Source organism: Monodelphis domestica, chromosome 6 (assembly GCF_027887165.1).
Source record: "Monodelphis domestica isolate mMonDom1 chromosome 6, mMonDom1.pri, whole genome shotgun sequence".
Classification (NCBI taxonomy): Eukaryota; Metazoa; Chordata; class Mammalia; order Didelphimorphia; family Didelphidae; genus Monodelphis; species Monodelphis domestica.
Genome location: NC_077232.1, coordinates 186,538,169 through 186,550,941, shown reverse-complemented (window position 1 = coordinate 186,550,941; position 12,773 = coordinate 186,538,169).

Genomic DNA, 12,773 nt, shown 5'->3' with positions numbered 1-12,773 from the left:
TTGACCCAGATGACCCATTTCTCAAAGGACCAGAGTTATATCCTCTTCCTCTCTTACCTATTCTAGGTTTCATGATGCTACATAGGCATCCCCTTCATGAACTTTGTATTCCATCCAAACCAACTTTATTTCCTATATTCAACATTCTATTGTCTACTGCCATGCCTTTTCCCAGGTTCTTCCCTTTATCTTACATGCATTCAGACCTTACTTCTAACTTCAGAATTCCTTGAAGTTTTCTTTAAAACACACTCTCTGGTTCTTAATATAGTCTCTTAAAATTACTTTGAGTATTTAAACCATTTTTTGGTGGGTCATGGATATCATTGGCAATCTGATAAAGCCTAGGGAATTCTTAGAATAATACTTTAATGGCTATATTCATAATTGAAGAAAATACTTGTTTTTTATTATTATATTTATTTATATATTTATATTTTTATAATTTATATGTTTATATATTTATATTTATATAATATATATTTATTATTATTATATAAAATACAGTTGTTATATATATTTTTTTCCATATGGGTTCACAAATTTCCTGAAATCTATCCATGGAACCCTTGGATCCCAGATTAAGAACACTGCTCTAGTAGATTGTAGGTTCCTTGAGGACAAGGCTATTTCTTTTTTTTGTCTTTGTATCACTAATATATAGCTTATTACCTTGCCCATGGTAGGCCTTTATTAAATATTCATTAAATTTATTTGAATTCTTTCATTTCTAGTGTCTCATTGAAACCCAAAATAATATAATATGAATATCCTCTGAATTTTTCTGCCGTACTAAAATAAACTCTGAGGTAACCTCTTTTCCCAATATGTCCCTTATATATTTTGAGGTTCAGAGCTTCAGGAACTTGCTAGTGTGGACACATTGAATTAGCCCCAGTGCCAAGAACAAAATAGAAACCCAGACAAGCTGTACCTCTAACCCCTAGGGCATACTCCCTCTCAGATAGGAGGGACTCTAATTAAAAGAGAGGAGTGATCAGGTCACTGAATGATATGCCTGGAGTTCACTGCCAAAGGTATCTAGAAATGGGGCTTTGAAAGTCACTTTGCTTCTGACTCGTTCATATGTCTAAAGACTAATTAACGATGACAAGCTGACCATTAGAAAAAAAATGTTCATACCGATGACAAGATGACGGATGATTCCATGCTGTTACAATGTCATCTTTAAAAAAGATGTGACAAGTCTAAGTTCCAATTAATTAGATGAGCTTTACAATACAGTCGTCCCTTTCAAGCTACTGAACCCATTGCTAGAGGCTGACAATGTGTCACCTATTCTATTTTTAAGGGCTATATTTATGGGCCAACAACATTGGGAACCATTCACGCTGAACCTTCATCTTCTTGTCTGGTAACTGGAGCTAGACCTAACAATATAAGCTGTTGCTTCAAGGGTCTGTGTACTAGACATGAAGCTTGCACAGCTCAAAAGCAGATCTTGACTGTTTTCTTCAGTAAACATAGTTGAGTAGGAGTTACATTTAGTTTTTTAAAAATTTAAGTATATGAAGAAAATACTATAGTACCAAGGAAAAAGGAATCATCATAAATAGCTTTGTCTCATAGATGAAAAATATTTTGTTTTCCACAGAGACATATTTGGCAAAAACTTGCCTATACTATTGAGATCAGAATTTGGGAAATCAACCAAGCAGGAGAGTCATTAAACCAACAAAACTATAGAGGTCTCTTGCTAGTTTTATTGACAATGACATTTCTTCAGGCATAGTTTCCTTGGTGGCAGAAGGGAAAATCTCATTCTAAAGAAGACTGAAAACAAGAATTTCTGAATTCTTGAGGTAGTCATCAACACAATGCTGGACCTTGGACAGCTCCCTGAAATAAGGGGGTCCCAAGAATAGAGTGCTGGGCCTGGAGTCAGGAAAACCTAACTTCAAATCCAGCCTCAGATACTTCCTATTGTATGACCCTGAGCCAGTCCCTTATTCTCTGTTTACCTCCTTTTCCTCAAACATAAAATGGGGGTAATTATAGCATCTACCTCCCATCATTGCTGTGAGGATCAGATATCAGATCTGTAAAGGGCTAAGCATAGTATCTGGCACAATATTTGTTTCTTTCTCTTCCTCTTCCTTTTCCATCATGTTAAAAATTCAATCTTTGTTTAGATAGGTAGTATGGTGTGGAGAAAGAGGCATGTGCTTAAATTATTGCTGTTTGTGTTCATTATTTTTCAGTCATGTCCAGCTCTCTGTGACCCATAGCTCTTAAAGTTCATTCTACACCGGCATCAATTTATCTTTCTAGATTAATTTCACATCCCTTCCTTCCTGACTCTGGCATAGAACAAATGGCATATAATAGGTGCTTAATAAATGTTTGTTTACACATACATTCCAAGCAGTCTAACCTATTTGATGCTCCCCATATCTGACATTCTAGTTCTCACCTTTCTGCCCTTACACATATCAGAGATCCATGTTTAGAATCTTCCTTACTGCTGCCCCTTAGAAAATCTCTAGCTCCTCCAAAACTCAACTCTGGTACCTTTTCCAATTCTGCCTCCCAAAGTTTTAATACTTCTCTCTGTCTCTCACCCCTCTTTCAAAAAATAGAGCATAGATTGTAGAAGTCCAGAAATAAGCATCATTTTATCTGCTTTTCTTTTTTTTTTAATTTTATTTGGTCAATTTCAAACATTATTCCTTGGTTACAAGAATCACTTTATTTCCCTCCCTCCCCTTCACCCACCCTTCCTGCAGCGTACATGCAATTTCATTGGGTATTACTTATGTCCTTGATCAGAAACTATTTCCATGTTGTTGGTGTTTGCATTAGGATGTTCATTTAGAGCCTACATCCCCAACCATATCTCCTCGACCCACATAATCAAGCAGTTGTTTTTCTTCTGTGTTTCCCACAATTTTTTCTCTGAATGTGGATAGTGTTCTTTCTCATAGCTCCTTCCAGGTTATTCAGGATCTGCTTTTCTTAACACAAGTGACTCCATATTAGGACTAGCCTCCATCTCAGGAAAATGACCACTTTGGTGCACCTCTCAGAATCTGAGGTCAACCTATTACACACTCTGTTCCATACTTCCAAGGAAAAATCATGCCCCTTTTCCCTCCTGGAAAGAAAAAAAATGTTTTTTTCCACAGTCTATTTTGTGATCAACTTAGAGGGATGCCTCCATCTCATCCTCCCATATTTAGATGTTTTGGGGTAAAGCATACTGTGGCCCGAACCCTAAATCACAATCCATGGTCTCACTATATTAGCCATATCCACATTTTGTTCATACCTACTTCTGTGCATATTATTATCTACCTCTGCCTCGGTAGTGTATTAGGTCCTTAAAGGAAGAGATAGTTTCCATTTTGGTCTTTTGATCTGATATGACATGGTTTTCTGTCACTTGTAGGTATTTAAAAAGGCTTGCTCAGTTCACTTGGACTGATTTTTATTAACTATGTACTATTAGTAACTCTCTTTACCTCTCTTAACCTCAGTTTTCTCATCTGTAAAATGAGGGGTGTTAGACTAGACAGCCTCTAAAGTTTCTTCCAACTCTAAAGCTATGCTTCTATATTCTGGTGAGTTATATAGGCTTCAGTCAATTGATAACCAATTGACTATTGGAAAGTATGGAGGATTCAAGATTCCCTAAATTTTCTTCACATATAAAATTGGGGATAATGATTCCTATACTACCTACCTCAAAGAGCTTTTGTGAATCAAATGCTCCTTAAATGTGAACTTTTATCAGGAGACAATGACTCTAGGTCACCTTTTCCTAGTTCATATCCAGAGGGCAAATTCTAGCTGTCAGTGAACCCTAGCATTACCTGAGAGATCTGAGGGAAGAAATATTTGCTTTGTGGGATTGGACAGAGGGGTAGGACATGCAAAAAATATCCGCAGGTCCTGGGAAGAGGGAGAACGGAGCAGTGAGTGCTGGTTTGGCACACGTGCCACGTCTTCACCAATGCTACTCTAGGCTATCAGTGAGAGGGGATCTAGACATTCCTTTTATTCAAATTTCACACTACTGAAACTTAGTAGGATAAGAAAATTGTACATTGCAAGGGGAAAATTTAAGAGATTTGAAATTGAGAAAATATCCTTATTTCTCTCTAGTCTCTCAAACACACACACATACACACACACAGAGCCATAACTAACCTTATTTATACCTGGGACACCATAAACTAACAACATCCAGAGGAAATACCTTGAGAAAACCTTTGTTGTTGTTTTTTTAACTTAATTAGAGAACCTGGGGAATCTCAAAGCAAGTGAAGCACGGAAGGGAAAGAGAAAGGACTGAGCCTGGCTGAGGAGGAGTTTACCAGGGTTCCATCTGGTAGCTTCCTCTTTAAACTAATTCTTTTTGCTAACTTGGGGTGAAACCATGTTGTTTTTATGCTGCCAAAAGGCTATAGAAACTTTCAGAACTTTCCAGGTTCAGTGCCCTTGGAAAAAGTCCACCTTCCACCCTTGTTATCCTTCTTTTCATGCATGTACATTTGCTTGTTCCTGAACACACGCGCATGCACACACACACACGCACACACACACACACACACACTCTGAAGTTGCAGTAGAACCAGCTTGAGGAACAGTATTTCATTCATGAGGGTTCATAGGCATGGAGACATTACACATAAATGCACACATGAACTACTTCCAATCAGAAGTAAGTGGCATTGCTAAAATCAGTTTAATGAACTTGAAACCGTTCTTGGGCTTTGAGCCTCATTGCTCCCAGCCCCTTAAAACCTTTAGAGTAATAAGTCATAATCTGAGAAGATATGCTAATTCATGCCACTAATAAAATGCCTGGTTTATTTCCTTTTGAAAGAAAAAATGAATTTCTTAAACTTCGATTCTAATGCAGCAGGATAAGAAGAAGAAACTGCAGAAGGAAGGAAGGTTCCCCAGGTATATATCACTCTTAAGATTTAGAACTGAAGAACCAGATCTTAAGCTGTACTATAAAGCAGTGGTCATCAAAACAATATGGTACTGGCTAAGAGACAGAAGGAAGGATCAATGGAATAGTTTTGGGGTAAATGACAATAGCATTATAATGCTCAATAAACTTAAAGATCCCAGCTTTTGGGACAAAAATGCACTATTTGATGAAAACTGCTGGGAAAAGTGGAAGACAGTATAGGAGAGATTGGGTTTAGATCAGCATCTCACACCCTACACCAAGATAAACTCAGAATGGATGAATGACTTAAATATAAAGAGTGAAATCATAAATAAATTAGGTGAATATAGAATAGTATACTTGTCAGATCTGTGGGAAAGAAAGGAACTTAAGACCAAGCAAGACACAGAGAACATTATAAAACATAAAATGAATAATTTTGATTATATCAAATTAAAAACATTTTGTACAAAGATTTACAGCTAAAAGGTCATCTGATCCCCATTTGGAAATGAGGAAGCTGAGGGCCAGAAAAGTTGACTAGTCCAAGGTCACACATCTACGTAAAGGAAAAAAAAAACTGGGAGAGTGTAACTTCTGAGTATATTGACTTTAATTGGAAGCATGTGAGATGGACAAAGTTATGGTCTGTACAGTCTAGTGAAAGCCTGAGTATTAGAATCCATGTGATTTTTATAATAGGGAAAAGCTGAGGATAAGATCAAGAAAACAATTAACAAGGATAACAAGAAAGGGTAAAAACAAATGGGGAGTGGATGTAAGGAGTCATTACAGTGTCAGTGATTTGTAACTTTTTACTCCTGAGCATCATGTGAGTGGATAAGAGAGTAGCCAAGGTGGGACTACTAGTGTTTCTAATACTAGATTGGCTTAGAGTCTGTGTCTACTATACTGTCATCTGATTTTGAAAGTGGGGTTTGACAGCCTCATTGGAAAGAAGATCGGAGGTCTTAGAAGGGCAAGAAATCTCTTAACTCTTGGCTAGTTTGCCGTTGGCTATAAAAAATGAATTTCAAAAAGGCAGAGAAGCAGAATTTGGACAGAGGCAGATTTTCACACAGCCACACACATGTATTCTTATAGCTAAACGATTATTATGAGCACCTTCTAATATGAATATGTTACATCTAAATGATTATCTTTACAATAATTCTAAATTTTAAAGTTGACTTAACTTAGCTATTAAGTCTATTAATAGCTGGGACTATTTCTTAGGATAAAATCAAAGTAATCAATAAGTTTCTAATCAACAACTTATCCTACATTGAACTCATTTAGTAAATACCAAGGCAGGGTTCAAATGCAGACCTCTTCAATACATATTCAGGGCTCGTTCCATGCCATCCTGTGACAGCAGCATGTACCTCCAAACTTCTGATCTCCAGTGCCTTCAGCTGCCCTTCACCTGGCTTGGCATCCAGGCTCTTTCTCATCATGGCCATCTAGTTTAGCTACTTCATAGCAAAGAGAGATTAACCATTTTCTCATTTCACATGCATGTTTTCCTGGGATTTCTCTTCACTTTTCCTCATTTCTCACCTCACTTTCTCCCATACCATAGAATTCTTTAAGATCTGATTTCAAATGTGGCTTCATACCTTCCCTCAGGATATGACCCCCTATAAGTCCCTTAACCTCTCAAACTTTAATTTTTCATCTGTAAAATGGAGATAATAATAACACCTTCATTATAGGATTGTTGGGTTGTTGTGAAGATCAAAAGAGAGTATATGAAAAGCATTTTGAAAACATTAAAACATGCCATAAATATGATTTATTATGATTTTTACTTAAAATATTCTATGATACGAGAATTGTAACAATCTTTAGCTTTAAAGGGCTCTTTCCCAGATATTCCTACTTGACATGAATTTAGATTTTTTCTTTTAACCCAAAACTTGAATCCACCAGTGAAGTCTCACCTCTTCCTATCCCCATCCTCACCTTGGAGTTCTGGTCTAAACTAGAATGGCCCCTGGGAAGCCTTGCTCAGAGTGATGTCCAGGTAACATGACTTGGGCATCCACAGGGCAGAAATCTTCTGCAGAAGTCAGGACCATTTTAAGATCACCCATGGAGTTCTGGCTCACTTCATGCCTATTTTGAAATGATTCTGAAATCTGACTTCCTTAATCCCTCCCAATCCAGAGACTGGTCCAGCTGCCAAATTGGAGATATATATATGAGCTGATCTAGATCTAGTTCTGAGTGTCTGCTTTTAATCTATAGCATCCCCAGGATTTCAGGTTTAGCTCTGGGTTAGTTGTCCGAAGACTGGTAAATCTGGGACTGGCTCTATGCTACTGTACAGGAGAGTACAGGGCTTCCATCAAGTTATTACTCAGCCAGTCAGTTTGTAGTCTCACTACTGAAGACAGCAGACAAGCCAAGACAGATTCCATGGTATTGGGGACTTTGATAGAAGATAGAACAATTCCATTCATCCAGTGTTGTGTGAGGGAGGGACATTTTTCACTGGAACTTTCCATTCTACCCTATCCTCTTCCACGAGAGCAATGGCTCAATCATAGGTTCGCTGACTTCAAAGGTGAAAGAGGTTTTAGGGGAACACCATTCAAATCCCTTCATTAAGCAGTTGAGGAAACTAAGGTCCATAGAGGTTAAATGATTTACCTGATGTTGCAGAGGTAGTAAATGGAAGAGCCAAGAATAGAACTCAGGACCTCTATCTTCAAATCCATCACTCTTTCCATTTGCCAGGCTGACATGTTGCTTCTTGATCAGTCAGCTCAGTCAAGTGGAAAAGGTAATAGATTTGAAATTATGGGACCTTGGTTTTAATCCTGATTCTGTCACTATTTGTATGACTGTGATCAAGTCTTCCTTTCTTCCAGGCTTCAGTGTCTTTATCTGTAAATTGAGGGAGATGGGAGAATTGGAATGAAACATCCCTTCTAGCTTTAAAGATGTGATCCTATTATCTCTCTGTATTATTCTTTAGTATGGTTCCATGAACTGCCTTCCTTTGGAAAAACTTAGTTCACTGAACAAGCCTCCTGATGACTCAGTCAGACATGAGAGATGGTTGCCTACCATCCATACCCCTTCCCCTGCTGCCCCCTCAAAGAAAGAAAAACATAAAATTGAAAAGAAGATCTTATATGGTTGATAGTTTGGTGGATTTCTTTTCTAACCCTTTAGTCATTTTACTCATGTAGCTAAACACCAGGAAGGCTGAGGTGAAAGATGGGCTTATCAGAGTTCTGAAATACCAGACAGCCTAATAAATCTAGTTCAGGTCAAGATTAGCATTGTCTGAAGATGTAGCCTCTTGGCCTAATCTGCAGTCAAAGGGGTAACCTAGACATCTTTTAATGTGGTGTACTACTGCTTTGGCTATTGTTTGGTTGTTGTTGAATTTTAAAAATGCAACAAAGTATAGCAGGAAAACTCTAAAGCTGGATTTGTTGAGCTTTATAATCTGAAAATTGAAAATGAACATTTATATCAATAAGGTCCCCAAACAGTCCAACACTTTCCTTTCTTTACCAGCAGGAAGAGCCTTAACTGAGAGGAGGGGGGTGGGGATCAGTACTTAACCCCAGGACACCAACTCTGTTTTGGCAGGGGTGGCACACAGAAAAGTGTCAATTACCCATAAAATGTATGAAGTACTACCAAGTGCATTTTCTTGGAAAATTCCACTTTAGAATTGATCAGTCCTTTGTAGGACAGATGACTTGTAACTAGAAATAGTCTTTTCCAAATAATCTGTACAGAATCATAGAAATTGAGAACTATAAGAGACCTTAGAGATTATATAATACAACCATGTCATTTTATAGATAAGAATACTGAGGCTCATGAAGACTAAGCTATTTGACTGAAGACCTACAGCTTCTAAGAGCAGAGCTAAAATATTAATTCAAGTTTCTGGGATCCCTGTGCCATCTTCTAACCACTAGATGAGGGATCCTTAATCTGGGGTACAGTATATGGATCAATTTAAGGGAATCTGTGAACTTGAATGGAAAAAAATTACATCTTCATTTTCACTAACCATTAATGGAAATTTATTTAGCAAGTCCATTAATTGTGAGTGGAGGCAATAAGCCACACGGTATTGTTGTGTCAAAGGGGTCCATGATGCAAAAATGCTTGAGATCTCCTGCACCAAACTAAAACCAAATTTGTTTATCTGCTAGATTAAGGATCATTCTTATCCATGAAATCCTTTGGATCAACATTGAGGTTTTTTGAAATATTCCAAAATCCTTTAAGTCAAAGTTCTAGTGTATATTATGAAAAAGTCCTTTATCATTTTTAATGAGTGGCACAGTAGATAGAACACTAGGTCTGAAGTCAGGAAGACTCATCTTCTTGAATTCATATCTAGCTTCGGGCACCTACTAGCTATGTGACCCTGGGCAAGTCACTTGATTCTGCTTCAGTTTCCTCATCTGTAAAATGAGCTGGAAAAGGAAATGGCACACCTTTGAAGGATCAAGAAAACACCAAATGAGGTCAGGAAGAGTTGGATATGACTGAACAATTAAACAACAAAAATAAGCTTCTCTAAGAGCCAGAGATTCTGCCATTGGGTCCTTCATGAGGCAAGTTGCTTCTGCATTTATCAGTTGGGAATGTCTGAACAATTGTGGTACATGAATGGAATAGCATATACTATAAGAAATGATGAACATGAAGAATTCAGAGAAGTATGGGGAGATTGATGGGAACTGATTCAAGTGAAGTAAGCAAAGCAAAAGAAAAGAAATAGACAGTGGAGATAGAAAGAACAAAATCTCTAAAACACAACACTACAAATATGCTGATGCCACCTGGGTCCCAGAGAAGAGGTGAGAAAATGTGGCTCACTCTCTTCCTTGAAAAGGTTGTAGACTGTGGGTAAGACTCATTGCATATTCTGCCAGATTCACTAATTTATAGGTTCGTTAATTTTTCTAAACAATTTCCCCCTCCTTCTTGCTTATTCTTTGTCACAAGGGATGAGTCATATAAAGAGGAAATAAGAGAGAGATATTTGGAAATGGAGAGTACATAAAAACAAAAAAATACAAGTGAAAGTTTAAAATATTCAAAAAAGAAGGGCAAAAGTAAATGTTTTCATAACTAGAAAGTATCTTTTTCTGTGGTCATCCTATGGATGAGCTCCTCCAAACTTAACCACATTGTCCTCAGACAACATGCATACGGTCCATCCCCTAAGGCATGCTTAAAGCCTTTCTAGCTCATCATATCTTGCTAGACATTGAGTTCCACTGTCAAAGCCTTTGTGAATCTCGGGTTACTGTCTACCATGGTGGAGTGTCAGCAGAGGATGTAACTGGAGAAAAGGAGATATTACTATTGTCATCCTAGAACCACAGACATATTGAGACCTGGAATAGATGTCAAAAATCATAAAGTTTAACTCCTTAATTTTACAAATGAGGAGATTAAAGCACAGAGGATTTGTCCAAAGCACAAGTGATTTGTCCAAGGTTCCATAGAGGGAGAGTGAAGTACTCCGACTCCAAATCTAAAACTCTTTCCACCATATCTTGTTTCTCTCTGATGTTACTATTACTGTCTTTTCCCACAAACCTTTCCAAACTGTGGAGGGCCCTACCATGGTCCTAGTCACCTAGGCTTGTAATCTAAGTGTCATCTTTGCCTCTTCACTCTCATTCACCCCACCTATCCAATCCATTGCCAAGTCCTGTCATTTCTACCTTCATGACAGCTCTTTAAGATGTTCACCTTCTCTCCTCTGAAACATACCACCCCAATACAGTCCCTCATCACCTCATACGAGGATTGTGGCAATAGACTTCTGGTTCATGTCCCTGACTCATCTCTCCCCACTCTACTTCATCCTCCACTCAGCTACCAAAGTGATCCTCCCAAAGCACAGGTCTGCTGATTTCACTCTACAACCACTCAACAAACTCCAGAGGCTTCCTATTAACTTCAGGATAAAAAAATAATCCTCTGGTTGTTGATAGTATCGATTCCATAGCAGAAAAGCAATAAAAGCTAGGCAATTGGGGTTAAGTGACTTGCCCAGGGTCACACAGTAGGAAGTATCTGAGGCCAGATTTTAACCTAGACCTCCCATACCCAGGCCTGGCTCTCTATTCAATGAGCCACCTAACCATCTGCTCTGGTTGTTTTTGTTTATTTTTTAACTCCTTCACAACTTGACCCTCCCTACATTTCTAAATATTCTATCATTTTTCTTCCATGTGTTGTATAATCCAGTGACATTAGCCTTCTTGCCATTTCTCAGAAATGACACTCTCCCCAACCCCAAATTTTATGGCTTTTCCCGTCTGTTCTCAGTACTTGCTCCTCTTCTCTTCCTCCTAGATTCCTTCAAAATTCAGCTCAAATCCTTCCTTTTGCAAGCTTTGCCTTCTACCCCCACTCCAAATGTCATTGCCTCCCTTCTGAGATTACCTCTAATTTCATATCTATCCATCTATCTATCTATCTATCTACCTATCTATCCATCTATCTAACTCTATCTTTCTGTCTGTCCATCTATCCATGAATCCATCCATCCATCTATCTATCTATCTATCTATCTATCTATCTACCTACCTTGTATTTATATCTTGTATATACATATTGTTTGCAAATGCTCTCCCATTCAAATGTCAGTCAGTAATTCAGTCACCTACCATTTATTAAACTCCTACTATGTGTCAAGAACAATATTAAATGTTAAGGAAAACAGGGGGAAAAGGTTGAAATATCCCCAACAAAAGCAGTTGCTATTCTCAAGGATTCATAGTTTTGAGGGCATAGACAGCCTTTTAACCTCTCTTTGTATCACCGGAGCTTAGCACAGTGCCTGGGAAATAGTGAGCACTTAATAAATGCTGCTTGATTTGATTTAGCTTTTTAAAAAGAAAATAAACCTATGACTGTGTTGGTATAGGAAACTGCCAGTGAGGAAACTTTCTCTATAGATGCAACTCAGCACCAACTCTATGATATGTAATCCTAAAGAGTTCTCTGGGAGCCTTGAGGGGTTAAGTGAGTTACCAAAGTCACACTGCCCAGGATTGTCAAAGGTGGAACTTCACTCTATCTCTTCCTGACTAATGAGCTAGTTCACCGCATTGTCTCCCACTGCTTTTTGGTTATTATTTTACAAAAAGAGAATTAGCCATGCTCTTTGTAGTGGCAAAAATTTGGAAAATGAGGGGATGTCCATTGATTGGGGAATAGCTGAAAATTGTGGTATATGTTGGTGATGGAATACTATTGTGCTCAATGGAATAATAAAGTGGAGGAATTCCACGGAGACTGGAACAACCTCCAGGAAGTGATGCAGAGTGAGAGGAGCAGAACCAGGAGAACATTATACACAGAGACTGAAACATTGTGGCACAATCAAATGTAATGGACTTCTCTACTAGCATCAAGGCAATGACCCAGGACAATCCAGAGGAACTTATGAGAAAGAACACTATCCACATCCAGAGAAAGAACTGTGGGAGGAGAAATGCATTAGAAAAATATATGATCGATCACAGAGTATGATAGGGATGTGATTAGAGTTTTGATGTTAAACAATCGCTCGATTGCAAATATGAATAACATGAAATTAGGTTTTGAACAATGATACATGTATAACCCAGTGGAACGGCTTGTTGGCTTTGGGAGGGGAGGAGGAGAAAGCAGGGAGAGGATCATGAATAATGTAACCATGGAAAAATAAAAATTAAGAAAAAAGAGAACTGGTAAAGAATTTGTTCTCCTTCTATAAATACCTATTTCCTTCATTTTGATGTACCTACCATTGGCAAACTTTTTTATTCAGTCAGATAAATTTAAAATAGTCACTTAAGGTGTC